Source organism: Capricornis sumatraensis, chromosome 22 (genome assembly GCF_032405125.1).
Source record: "Capricornis sumatraensis isolate serow.1 chromosome 22, serow.2, whole genome shotgun sequence".
Classification (NCBI taxonomy): Eukaryota; Metazoa; Chordata; class Mammalia; order Artiodactyla; family Bovidae; genus Capricornis; species Capricornis sumatraensis.
The window spans coordinates 31,512,839-31,526,100 of NC_091090.1; the positions used below are offsets into that span (position 1 = coordinate 31,512,839).

General features: G+C 46.4%; 2 pseudogenes; one reads left to right on the forward strand and one right to left on the reverse strand.

Annotated features, from left to right (window-relative positions):
* Positions 1–227: 227 nt before the first annotated feature.
* On the forward strand, positions 228–4,026 carry LOC138069440 (BOLA class I histocompatibility antigen, alpha chain BL3-7-like; annotated as a pseudogene).
* Positions 4,027–6,959: 2,933 nt separating this feature from the next.
* On the reverse strand, positions 6,960–7,554 carry LOC138097947 (tetraspanin-3 pseudogene; annotated as a pseudogene).
* Positions 7,555–13,262: the final 5,708 nt, after the last annotated feature.

Below are 13,262 nucleotides of genomic sequence, written 5' to 3' on the forward strand. Positions count from 1 at the left end.
GGTCTCAGGTTCTAGGGGCGGGGGTTGGCGTCTGGGACCTGGCAGCTAAGCACTGAGGATTCCCCATCTCCCTCCCCACAGTTTCACTTCTCTCTTAAGCTGTGTCGGGTCCTTCTTCCTGGACACCTATGATGCTGCTCCAGGTCTCGGTCTATCAGCGCCACCACGGTTCCCTGTTATGAAGTTCTCAGACCAGTTCGAACTCACATTCGCCCCAAATCCCAAGCATGCGGGTCACCGAGCCGCGAACCCTACTCCTGCTGCTCTCGGGGTCCCTGGCCCTGACCGAGACCTGGGCGGGTGAGTGCGGGATCCAGACGAAATAGCCTCTGCAGGAGAAGCCAGGGGACCGCCTGTCTGGGGCGAAGGACAGCCGGGGAAGACGCGTTTCTGTGGCCCCGAGACCAGACCCACTCCCTCGTCCCAGTCCCGTCCTGACCCTCCCCTGTCCCTTCCGAGCCTCCAGCCCTCTCCTTTCACCACTCGAGTCTCCCACCGGCCCTCTTCCGTCTCGCACGCCCCCTCGTCCTCTTATCCCCTACAGGTCACATTCACCTCGGACATGGGGACCCGCGCCCGAAGGAGCGTCGGCCCGGGTGGCAGCCCCTCCCTGTCCCAGGGGTCCACTCCTTGAGGTACTTCCATATTTTGGTATAGCGTCCTGGCCTCGGGAGGGACCTTTATCAATCTGTCGGTTACTTGGACGACACTCAGTTCGTAAGATACAACAGAGACACCGCGAATCCGAGGGTGGAGCCGCGGGCGCCGTGGATGTAGCAGGAGGCGCCGGAGTACTGGGACCGGCAAACCAACATAGCCAGAGAACATTCGCAGGCTTCGCGGGCGAACCTGCAGGCCATCGTTGGCAACCACAACCACAGCGAATTGGGTGAGTCTCGAGCCCTGCATTCTCCTGCGATGAGCCGGGGTCCCCCTGAGTTCCCTGGTCCGAGGTTTCGCCCCGAGGTCAGGAGATCCTCCGACCTCTCTTCGGTCTGGGAAGAGCCCACTAGGAGCTAGGATTCACAGGGATTGCGTTTTCAATTTAGGAGAAAAACCGGCTCTGAGAAATCACCGCTCGGGAGTCTGGAGCCGGAGGGAAGCTAAATTGAGCGCTGGGCGGGGCTAAGTGGGCGGTGCTAACCGCGGGGGCGGGGCAGAATCGCACAGCTTCCTTTGGCTGTCTGGCTGCGATGTCGGGCCGGACGGCCGCATCATCCGAGGGTACGAGCACTTCGCCTACGACGGCGCGGATTACATCACGCTGAACGAGGACATGCTCTCCTGGTCCGCGGCGGGCACGGTGGCTCAGATCATCCGGCGCAAGTGGGAGGTGGAGGGAGCAGCGGAACGGTACCGGGCATACCTGGAGACCGAGTGCGTGGACTGGCTCCGCAAATACCTGGAGAAGGGGAAGGAGACGCTGCTGCGCGCGGGTACCAGGGGCCCCGGGCCCTCCCAGATCTCACCTCAGGTTGCGGCTGTACCTCCAACTAGCCCAACCTTAAGGGGAGAAGCATAGGCTTGACACTAGAATTCCTCCCCTCTCCCCCACCACTTGGATCCTTAGAGTAAGGCTTACAGATTCTCACTCAGTGTCTGAAATGACACTCCTGACCACTGTGGAGAGAATAGTCTATGGGTGGCAGGTGAGGTGGTGGTTCTTGTGCGACAGTTCAGGGAGGAGAAGTTGGTGGAGACTAAGGGGGAAGAGGGATGTGAGAAACAGAGAGAAGGGCTAGAGAAGCAAGAGGTGTGGAAAAGAAGATGTAAAGAATTCTAAAGCAGTGACACTCTCAGGTTTAAATACGTTGTTACATTCATTTACTTAACAGGTATTCTTTGCATCTTGTTTTCGCTGTGTTCTGCGAGGCTGCTTAAAAACCAAATGTCCTTTTCAGGACAGTTAAAGGATTATGTCTCTCTGGATGTGGAGGTCTCTGAAATAATTTATTAGCAGATTTCTTTGACTTTGGCCTAAGTCTTAGTGCTTTATTCTCTCACCTTTTTCTCTGCCCCATGACTTCTTCACTGGCCACATGACTCGATTTTTTGAGTCAACTCGGTCTCACCTAGGTCAGGACCAGAAGTCTGTATTGTCTCACTCAGAGACCTGGAGCCTCCTACCCTGGACTGTCTTATCCTGTTTCTAGAACTTCTCAAAGCATAAGAACTTTTCCCATATCCTGGGGTCCAGGCTCATGTCTTTTGCACTGTCACCTCTCACACCATTTATTCCCTCCATTCTCAGAATGGTCACAGAAGTGCCCCCTCATGTGGGCTGTTAGAGTTAATACAAAGTTCCTAAATTTTCTCACCTTTCTCCTCAGTTCCTCCGAAGACCCATGTGACCCGACATCCCATCTCTGACCATGAGGTCACCCTGAGATGCTGGGCCCTGGGCTTCTACCGGACGGAGATCTCACTGACCTGGCAGCGTGATGGGGAGGACCAGACCCAGGACATGGAGCTTGTGGAGACCAGGCCTTCAGGGGATGGAATCTTCCAGAAGTGGGCGGCCCTGGTTGTGCTTTCTGGAGAGGAGCAGAGATACACATGCCATGTGCAGCATGAGGGGCTTCAAGAGCCCCTCACCCTGAGATGGGGTAAGGAGGGGGTCGGAATGGAGCTTCCTCTCAGGTAAAGCAGGAGCCCTCCAGGACTCAGTTCTGCAAGGTCAGGGCTCAAGCCTGAGGTCAGGGCTCTTCCCTCTCCTCCACAGAACCTCCTCAGACCCCCTTCCTCACCATGGGCATCATTGTTGGCCTGGTTCTCCTCGTGTTGGCAGTGGTGGCTGGAGCTGTGCTCTCGAGGAAGAAACGCTCAGGTAGGGAGAGGAGTGAAATCTGAGTTTTCTTGTGCCCCCAGGGGTTTCAAGACAGAAAATGTCCAGTCTCTTGCCTCAGTGCTGGGAGACACCATCTACATACATGTGCTTACCCAGTCTGAGGTCCTGTTTCTAACACACTTTTTTGAAAATAACTGTATTTATTTACTTATGGCTGCATTGGGTCTTTGTTACCGCGCAGGCTTCTCTCTAGCTGCAGTGAGCCGGGAGCTGCTCCCTAGCCGTGTGCGGGCTTCTCACTGCATGGCTTCTTCTGTTGTGGAGCTCTGGCTCTAGGGCGTGTGAGCTCAGTAGTTGCAGCTCCCAGGTTCCAGAGCACAGGCTCAAGAGTTGTGGCTCAGACTCAGTTGCTTCACAGCATATGAAATCTTCCTGGAGCAGGGATCGAATCTGTGTCTCTTGCATCAGCAAGGCGAATTTTTTATCACTGAGCCACCAGGGAAGCCCTCTAACACTCTTTTGAAAGGCATGTGTGTAAAAGAGGATTACGTTCTCACTTTGATGATTCCCCTAATGGGGATCTGATTTCTAGCAGCTAAGTATAGACATCCGGAAAGGGGATTGGTACAGTTCCCATAAACCCTCTTTCCTCATGTTTCTCAATCCTGCCCTGGATCTGCACTCATGGTTCTGGAAACTTCCCTGGGATTCAGGACTAAGGGATTCCTATAGAACCTCATGGCTCTGCCTCCCCCCAGGCCTCTCACATGATGTCTTTTACCCACAGATGGAGATGGAGGGAGCTATGCTCAGACTGCAAGTAAGTATGGACAGGTGTGTGTATGGGTGAACCCTGAGACCCTTGAGATAGTGTAGATGGGAACTCCCTGGGGGGGTTCACCCACCCTGTATTGTCTCCTTTAGTCTTAACTCCTGTGGGCTCTGACCAAGTTCTGTTCTATCCCAGGAGAAGACAGTATCTGAGACCCTAATGTATCTCTCATGACTCCTAAAGGTGAGACTCTGGAGGGCCTGAAGTGGGAGAGGGGTTGGGTTATGGGGATGTCTGGATTTGAACATTTTGAGTAGTGGAAATTTGTTCAGAATGTCCCCACCTATGATGACTGACCTGAATTTATTCTTGATTATTTTTTTCTATAGTGTGAAACTGATGGCTTGTGTGGAACTGAGTGAAGAAAGTCGTGTTCACGCCCTCGCTCTATGACTTCAGAACCTAGACTTCTCTTTTCGTAGAGGTGTCTGAATGTGTCTGTGTTCCTATAGTGTAATGTGAGAAAGTGGGGAGGCTGACCCACCCCTGCCCACAATGGCCTCCATTTCTTCCCCCCACCATTGCGTAATGGTATCATAGGTGTTTGTGTATCATCGTATTGTTTATTTACATATGTGCAGTTCTTTGTTGTATATAAGTGCTACCTCAATAAACCTGTGTAAAAAATATCATTTTGAGAAACATATTTTGAAAGTGGCTGAGTGGTTCCTAATTGAGCCATTGCCTTTTGAGATCATATGTTAGATTGACAAAGTCCTTGTAATTTTCATGTATTTTATTTTTAAAGTAAATGCTTCACTCTACTTTCTGGTCAGATATAATGTTAACTTTGAACTGCCTTGTGGTCCAGTGGTTAAGACTCTGTGCTTCCACTGCAGGGGGCATGGGTTCCATCCCTGGTTGGGGAAGTTCCACATGCTGCGGTATGCCCCCACCCCTGCAAAAAAAAAGAAAAAGAAAAAGATATAATGTTAACTTGAAATCTTAGTTTGAGTAGTTCAACTTTCAGCTAATTATGGGCAATTCTATCTGACAGAAGCTGTGTGTATACAATGAAGCTTAGAGAATATCAACAAAAAGTGAATGCCAGTCTTCAGTTCTTAAATTACAAACAAAAAGGAAAGTCTATAAATCACAAATCTTGCTGTTCTTTTATGCTAAATCAGCTCAGGATAGAAAAATTGACACCTGGGTGTGGTTTCCGTGTGTGTATGGTTTTGCCTTCTCTTTATAAATAGCAGGAAGCACAATTAGTGGATTGTATAAGCGTATGTTTAGTTTTGTAAGAAACCGCAAAACTCTCTTCCAAAGTGACTATCATTTTGCATTCCCATCAGCAATGAATGAGATTTCTTTATTCTCCGTATTTTATTCGCATTTGGTGTTTCCACATCTACTTTTTGGCTGTCCAAATAGGTATGTTGCAGTACTCTTCTGTTCTTTTAATTTGCACTTTGCTGATGACATGTGGTGTGGAGCATCTTTTCATGTCCTGTTCTGCCATCCATATGTCTTCTTTCATAAAGTATCAGTTAAGGTCATTGGCCCATTTTTTAACCAAGTTTTTTCTTATTGTTGAACTTTAAGTTCTTTGTATATTTTGGATAACAGTGCTTTGTCAGTTATGTATTTTGTAGGTTTTTTCTCCTAGCCTATGGCTTGTCTTTTCATTCTCTTAAGCATTGCTAGATTTAATATTTAAATGTATAATTTTAAAAATATAGTAGTACAGCAAAACTGTTTATAAAATACCTGTTCGATAGAAAACTGTACTTAGAAAGTTTTCTAACTTTATACCAAACCTGTAATTGGAAAAGTACATTTATTTCATATATGAATAAAAACTTGATAACATTTTTCTATACTCATAGAGAACAGTGATAAATGTACTCTTCATATAATTCAGATATTTGATTAGTTTCCCAGTATAAGAAAATGTTACCCCTGAAGTAAGTTTCAATAACAATTTGTTCCAAAGGTAGTAATAACAACAAAGCTGAGAATTCCCTGGCTATCCAGTGGTTAGCTATTCGAGCTCTCACTGCTGAGGGCCTGGGTTCAATCCCTGGTTGGGGAATTAAAATCCAACAAGCCACCTAGGGTGGCCAAATAACAACAACAAAGCTTTTTTTTTTTTTTTTGAGAGTAATGCAGAGTTTATTGAATTAGATTTTTCTAGTTACAACTGAGATCACATTTACATACTATTTTGCTAGTCTACATGGGTACATTGTTTCTAACTCACAACAATTGTTTTTAAACAACAGCGGAGAAGGCAATGGCACCCCACTCCAGTACTCTTGCCTGGAAAATCCCATGGATGGAGGAGCCTGGTAGGCTGCAGTCGATGGGTGGGATTGCTAAGAGTCGGACACAACTGAGCGACTTCACTTTTACTTTTCACTTTCACGCACTGGAGAAGGAAATGGCACCCCACTCCAGTGTTCTTGCCTGGAGAATCCCAGGGACGGGGGAGCCTGGTGGGCTCCTGTCTATGGGGTCGCACAGAGTCGGACACGACTGAAGCGACTTAGCAGCAGCAGCAGCATACATTATACTCCTTGGGCTTCCCGGGTGGCTCAGTAGTAAACAATCCACCTGCCAATGCAAGAGACACAGGAGACAGTTCAATGCCTGGGTCAGGAAGGTCTCCTGGAGGAGGAAATGGCAACCCACTTCTTGCTGGGAAAATCCTATGGGCAGAGAAGCCTGGTGGGCTACAGTCCATGGGATCACAAAGAATTGGACACAACTGAGTGACTGAGCAGACACACACATAAAGCCAGCTTTGCTTAAAAACCGCTAGTTTCAAAGATCAGTCTGATTTTGAAGATGAACCAAGACACATACCATATGATTCTAAAATCTATTTTAGCCATTTTGTAAGATAGCCACTGAGCTAGTTAATGGACTGTAGTATATATTTTTTAAAGGACACTGATGAGGGGCACCATCTGGTATAATAATAACTTTTACCAGACAGCTGATTGCCTCCCTCTCCTGTCAAAAACCTCTGGCCAAGAGTGCTCCCCTGTGAAGACTGAAAGGACCCTGTGATACTTCGTCAGCAGTTCCCTTACAGCTTGGCAGTGACAGAAGCAGGCCCACATCTGCCTTTAATTCTACCACACTAAGCAACTCGCAAACAGTTCTGAGATTAGACATTTACCGGCATGCTTACACCCTCACTGACATGGAGAGTCTGCTAGAACAGAGGAAAAGCCATAGGTGGGTAGGTAGGAAGGTGGACACAGGAAGAGCTAAGCTCCTCTGTTCAACACCTGTGTATGTACCTGTGCTTTAACTAAATGAACTCAGGAGGCCAATAGCAATGGACTTGCTTGATTCACCTTCCAAATCAGAACAAGACTAAAAAGCTCAGGTGAGTTTTCTATGTGCATAGGTTCCGCCGGTGATGAGGAGCTTGTAAGCAGGCTCCCTACTTCTGCACAACAGGATGCAGGCACAGAGCCCGCCCAGTAGCCGCATAGACAACATGCCTCATGATTTCCTGCGGCTTCTTCACAATTTCTAGTAGCCTCATACCCCTTGGCATAGAGGTCAGAGGGGTGGACCAGACTGCCATGGCAGCTGCTGGCGGTCTCCCTGCAATAGCTAAGAGGGACACTCTGATTTTTGGTTTCTTTGAACCAGTTTGTATTTTCCCAGTGAGAAGAGTTGTGAATGCGACAACAGGACAGCTGTCTCGGAACATAATATCCCAGCTAGCAGAACAGGGTTGGTTCCACTGTAGGTCTTCTATATTTTCCAAATGCTGCGATCAACCTCATTTTTCTCCTTCGCTCTGTAAATGTATCCCCAAACCACTACAGCAACTTCTGTGACCAAAACCTAAGAGTAGGATGACGGCAAATGTGGCAGGTCTACAGCGGCTTTCCTGGAAGGTGGCAGAGCAGCCAATCAGCCCAGTAATGAAGAGCCGGGCTCCTACAGCTTCGATCAGCACAGCAGGGAGGAGAGGGTCAGTTCAGCTCAGTTCAGTCGCTCAGTCGTGTCCAACTCTCTGAGACCCCATGAGTCGCAGCACGCCAGGCCTCCCTGTCCATCACCATCTCCCGGAGTTCACTCAGACTCATGTCCATCAAGTCAGTGATGCCATCCAGCCATCTCATCCTTTGTCGTCCCCTTCTCCTCCTGCCCCCAGTCCCTCCCAGCATCAGAGTCTTTTCCAATAAGTCAACTCTTCTCATGATGTGGCCACAGTACTGGAGTTTCAGCTTTAGCATCATTCCTTCCAAAGAAATCCCAGGGCTGATCTCCTTCAGAATGGACTGGTCGGATCCCCTTGCAGTCCAAGGGACTCTCAAGAGTCTTCTCCAACACCACAGTTCAAAAGCATCAATTCTTCGGTGCTCAGCCCTCTTCACAGTCCAACTCTCACATCCATACATGACCACTGGAAAAACCATAGCCTTGACTAGATGGACCTTAGTCGGCAAAGTAATGTCTCTGCTTTTGAATATGCTATCTAGGTTGGTCATAACTTTCCTTCCAAGGAGTAAGCGTCTTTTAATTTCATGGCTGCAATCACCATCTGCAGTGATTTTGGAGCCCCCATAAAGTCTGACACTGTTTCCACTGTTTCCCCATCTATTTCCATGATGTGATGGGATGATGCCATGATCTTTGTTTTCTGAATGCTGAGCTTTAAGCCAACTTTTTCACTCTCCTCTTTCACTTTCATCAAGAGGCTTTTTAGTTCCTCTTCACAACAACATACAGCCTTGATGTACTCCTTTCCCAATTTGGAATCAGTCTGTTTTTCCATGTCTGGTTCTAACTGTTGCTTCTTGACCTGCATACAGATTTCTCAGGAGGCAGGTAAGGTGGTCTGGTATTCCCATCTCTTGAAGAATTTTCCACAGTTTGTTGTGATCTACACAGTCAAAGGCTTTGGTGTAATCAATAAAGCAGAAATAGATGTTTTTCTGGAATTTTCTTGCTTTTTCTCTGATCCAAAAGATGTTGGCAATTTGATCTCTGGTTCCTCTGCCTTTCCTAAATCCACCTTGAACATCTGGAAGTTCATGGTTCACTTACTACTGAAGCCTGGTTTGGAGAATTTTGAGCATTACTTTCCTAGTATGTGAGATGAGTGCAATTGTGTGGTAGTTTGAACATTCTTTGGCATTGCCCTTCTTTGGATTGGAATGAAATCTGGTGTTTTCCAGTCCTGTGGCCACTGCTGAGTTTTCCAAATTTGTTGACATATTGAGTGCAGCACTTTCACAGCATCATCTTTTAGGATTTGAAATAACTCAACTGAAATTCCATCACCTCCAGTAGCTTTGTTTGTAGCGATGCTTCCTAAGGCCCACTTGACTTCACATTCCAGGATTTCTGGCCCTAGGTGAGTGATCACACCATCGTGGTTATCTGGGTCTTGAAGATCTTTCTTGTATAGTTCTTCTGTGTATTCTTGCCACCTCTTCTTAATATCTTTGGTCCATATAATTTCTGTCTTTTATTGTGCCCATCTTTGCATGAAGTGTTCCCTTGGTATCTCTAATTTTCTTGAACAGACCTCTAGTCTTTCCCATTCTATTGTTTTCCTGTATTTCTTTGCATTGATTACTGAGGAAAGCATCCTTATCACTCCTAGCTATTCTTTGGAACTCTGCATTCAAATGGGTATATCTTTCCTCTTTTCCTTTGCCTTTAGCTTCTCTTCTTTTCTCAGCTATTTGTAGGCCTCCTCAGACAACCATTTTGCCTTTTTGCATTTATTTTTCTTGGGGATAGTCTTAATCACTGCCTCCTGTACAGTGTCATGAACCTCAGTCCATAGTTCTTCAGGCACTCTATCTGATCTAATTCCTTGAATCTATTTGTCACCTGCACTGTATAATATCATAAGGGATTCAATTTAGGTCATATCTGAATGGTCTAGTGGTTTTCCCTACTTTCTTCAATTTAAGTCAGAATTTGGCAATAAGAAGTTCATGATCTGAGCCACAGTCAGCTCCCAGTCTTGTTTTTGCTGACTGTATAGAGCTTCTTCATCTTTGGCTGTAAAGATTATGATCAATCTGATCTCGGTATTGACCATCTGGTGATGTCCATGTGTAGAGTCTTCTCTTGTGTTGTTGGGAAAGTGTGTTTGCTATGACCAACGCATTCTCTTGGCAAAACACTATTAGCCTTTGCCCTGCTTCATTCTGTACTCTAAGGCCAAATTTACCTGTTACTCCAGTTATCTCTTGACTTTCTACTTTTGCATTCCAGTCCCCTGTGACGAAAAGGACATCTTTTTTGGGTGTTAGTTCTAGAAGGTCTTGTAGGTCTTCATAGAACCATTCAACTTCAGCTTCTTCAGCATTCCTGGTCGGGGCATAGACTTGGATTACTGTGATAGTGAATGGTTTGCCTTGGAAATGAACAGAGATCATTCTGTCATTTTTGAGATTGCACCTGCGTACTGCATTTCAGACTCTTTTGTTGACTATGAGGGCTACTCCATTTCTTCTAGGGGATTCTTGTCCACAGTAGTAGATATAATGGTCATCTGAATTAAATTTGCCCATTCCAGTCCATTTTAGTTCGCTGATTCCTAGAATGTTGATATTCACTCTTGCCATCTCCTGTTTGACCAGTTCTAATTCATGGACCGAACATTCCAGGTTCCTATGCAATATTGCTCTTTACAGCATCGGACTTTACGTCCATCACCAGATGCATCCACAGCTGGGTGTTGTTTTTGCACTGGCTCTGTCTCTTCATTCTTTCTGGAGTTATTTCTCCACTCTTCTCCAGTAGCATATTGGGCACCTACCGACCTGGGGAGTTCCTCTCTCAGTGTCATATCTTTTGCCTTTTCATACTGTTCATGGGTTCTCAAGGCAAGAATACTGAAGTGGTTTGCCATTCGCTTTCTCCAGTGGACCACATTTTGTCAGACCTCTCCACCACGATCCGTCCTTCTTGGGTGGCCCTACGCAGCATGGCTATAGTTTCATTGAATTAGACAAGGCTGTGGTCCATGTGATCAGTTTGGACTGATCAGTTTGACATCATTTAGGTCTTTATTTTGAGATTATTTTTGTATATGATATGAGGAAATTTTTTTTTATCTCATTCTTTTACATGTAGCTGTCAGTTTTCCCATCACCACTTATTGAAGAGACCATCTTTTTTCCATTGTATATTCTTGCTCTCTTTGTTGTAGATTTAATTGACTAGATGGCACAAAAACAGACATATAGATCAGCGCGACAGAAGACAGGGCCAGAAACAAGCACACACCTCTAGTCCCAGAATGGCTGTTGTACTGCCACTGGTGAACGGGGCTGGCGCCTGCTGACTGGTTTGTGAGGCTGGTTGTTAGGCTGCGTCAGCTGGCTGGTGGGTGGTGCTGCGCCCAGAGTATCCTGGGACTGGTGCCTGCCCACCGAGGAGTGGAGCTTGGTCCAGGAGTCTCTGGCTGCAGGGCCCTGGGAGTCTTGGGTCCAGCGCCTGTGCCAGTCTGTGGGGTGCATCCTGGGCCCTCTGGTGGAGGGCCATGTGCAAGCGAGGCTGTGGGCTCAGGGAGTTTTAAGGCAGCCTGCCTGGGAACCCACATCCCCTCATTCTCACCAAACCCCCACCCCTTATATACACACCCACACACATAATGATCCATATGAGGTCTGTGCAGCGTTACATTGCCCTGGCCCAGCTCCTGGTGGAGCAGAACTTCCCAGTCATTTCTATCCACTGGGGGATGCCCCAGGAGGAGAGGTGCGTCAGAGATGGTGAAGATGTTTTGTATCCTTGGGAGGAAGAGGTCAAAAAGAGGCCTTTCAGCATTTTTCAACTTTCCATCCTCACAAAGGCATTCTCAGTATTAACAGTTTAAAGATTTTCAGCAATGAATTCTTGTGGCTACCAATCTTTTCTCTGTGAGCAGAGGGGAATTGAAAAAGAGAGGAAATTCCGTGATGGTCCAGTGGTTAGGACTCCATGCTTTCACTGCAGGGGGCAGAGGTTTGATCCCTGGCTAGGGAACTAAGTTCCCACAAATTTCGATGAGCATACAAAAATAAGTGGGGAGTGGTGGGAAGAAAGAGAGAGAGAGAAAGCTATCCCTGGTGCCTCTCTCTTTTTTTTTTTTTTGATCAGGATACCAGACCCATCCAGGAGTTGGTGATGGACAGGGAAGCCTGGTGTGCTCCAATCCATGGGGTCACAAAGAGTTGGACACAACTGAGCAACTGAACTGAATGGAACCAGATCTATCATAATGCCCCAGATCTATCATTTTGGGGTAATCTTTACCATCTTATTTAGCCTCAATTACCTCCTTAAGGGCCCCATCTTCAAATTCAGTCTCATTGATCTTAAGTATTCAGCATGAGAATTTGATTGGGAGGGATGTAATTAAGTCCAGTAACTGAAGTGTTGATTTGATTTCCACAGGCCCAGACTCATTAGGTGTGAAGATGTGGGTCACACTCCCAGGTAAGGTACAAGGGCTGGGGCTTCTGTGCTCTGAAATTCACGGCAACATCTGTGCAGAGGCTCAGCTTCCCTGGTGGCTCAGATGGTAAAGAATCCGCCTGCCATGCAGGAGATGTGGGTTTGATCCCTGGGTTGGGAAGATCCCCTGGAGAAGGGAATGGCAACCCTGAAGAAAAGGCTGTGTGAGTTTACTCCCCAGAGCCCAGGAATGGAGCCCAGCAGGTCCAGCTCTGTGTTCCCAGCTCTTCACTTTTCTACCTACCTGCCTTCCTTCTTAAAAATTAAGGCAAACCTTTATAAATCTGATTATGATGTATATGTGTAATGTATGATATATGGTTTAATGTATATTCACAGTAAAACAAGTAATAAAGTGTTGAAAGTGATAAATGACAAAGTAAAAAGAACTGTAATCCTCATGTTGGAAATATTTTGTTCCATTGTGCTTGTTTTTTTGTTTCTTATGCATCCTCCTGCTGTTGGAAGTACTGGAAGATTTTCTCCCTAAGTTGATGAGCACAGACCTCAGTGGCCCTACTCTGCACTCTCCAGATGCCATTTCCCAAGTCAGCCCACTCTCCTGAGTAAGAGGGTTCAGTTCCACCTCCCTCTTCAGTCCCTTCCACTCCTTTTTTATTTTTTCTAAAAAATTAATAATTTTTTCTATTTTTTTCTCCTTATTTTTTCTGAAATAAAATATATTTATTTGGCTGTGTTGGTTCCTAGTTGCAGCACGGGCAATCTTCCTTGCATCATGTAGGATCTCCCTCACAGCACACAGACTGTGGCGCACGGGCTGCAGGGAACACGGGTTTCACTAGTGGTGGCACATGGGCTTCATTGCTCCATGGCAGGTGGGATCTTAGTTCCATGACTAAGGATCAAACCAGCACATCTTGCATTAGCAGGCGGATTCTTAACCACTGGACCGCCCAGGAAGTCCTGTCAAGCTCAAAGTCCTGTCTTTGAGTTTGAATAGGAGCATATGCTCATATTAGTATCTTTGTGAATGTCTGGTTGACACAGAGACGATTTATGGTTTTCTATGATTTTTCATCTTTGGATCATACAACTCTATATTCCCCAAGTGTAAAAAATTCATGTATATTTTTGTCTACAAGAGAGGGGTCCAAGGGTGAAGGGAAAAAGAATTGATTGAATTTGAAGGGAAAGTATAGAAGAAGTTAAGAATTTTAAGGTGGAGCTTTCCTGGTGGCTCAGTGG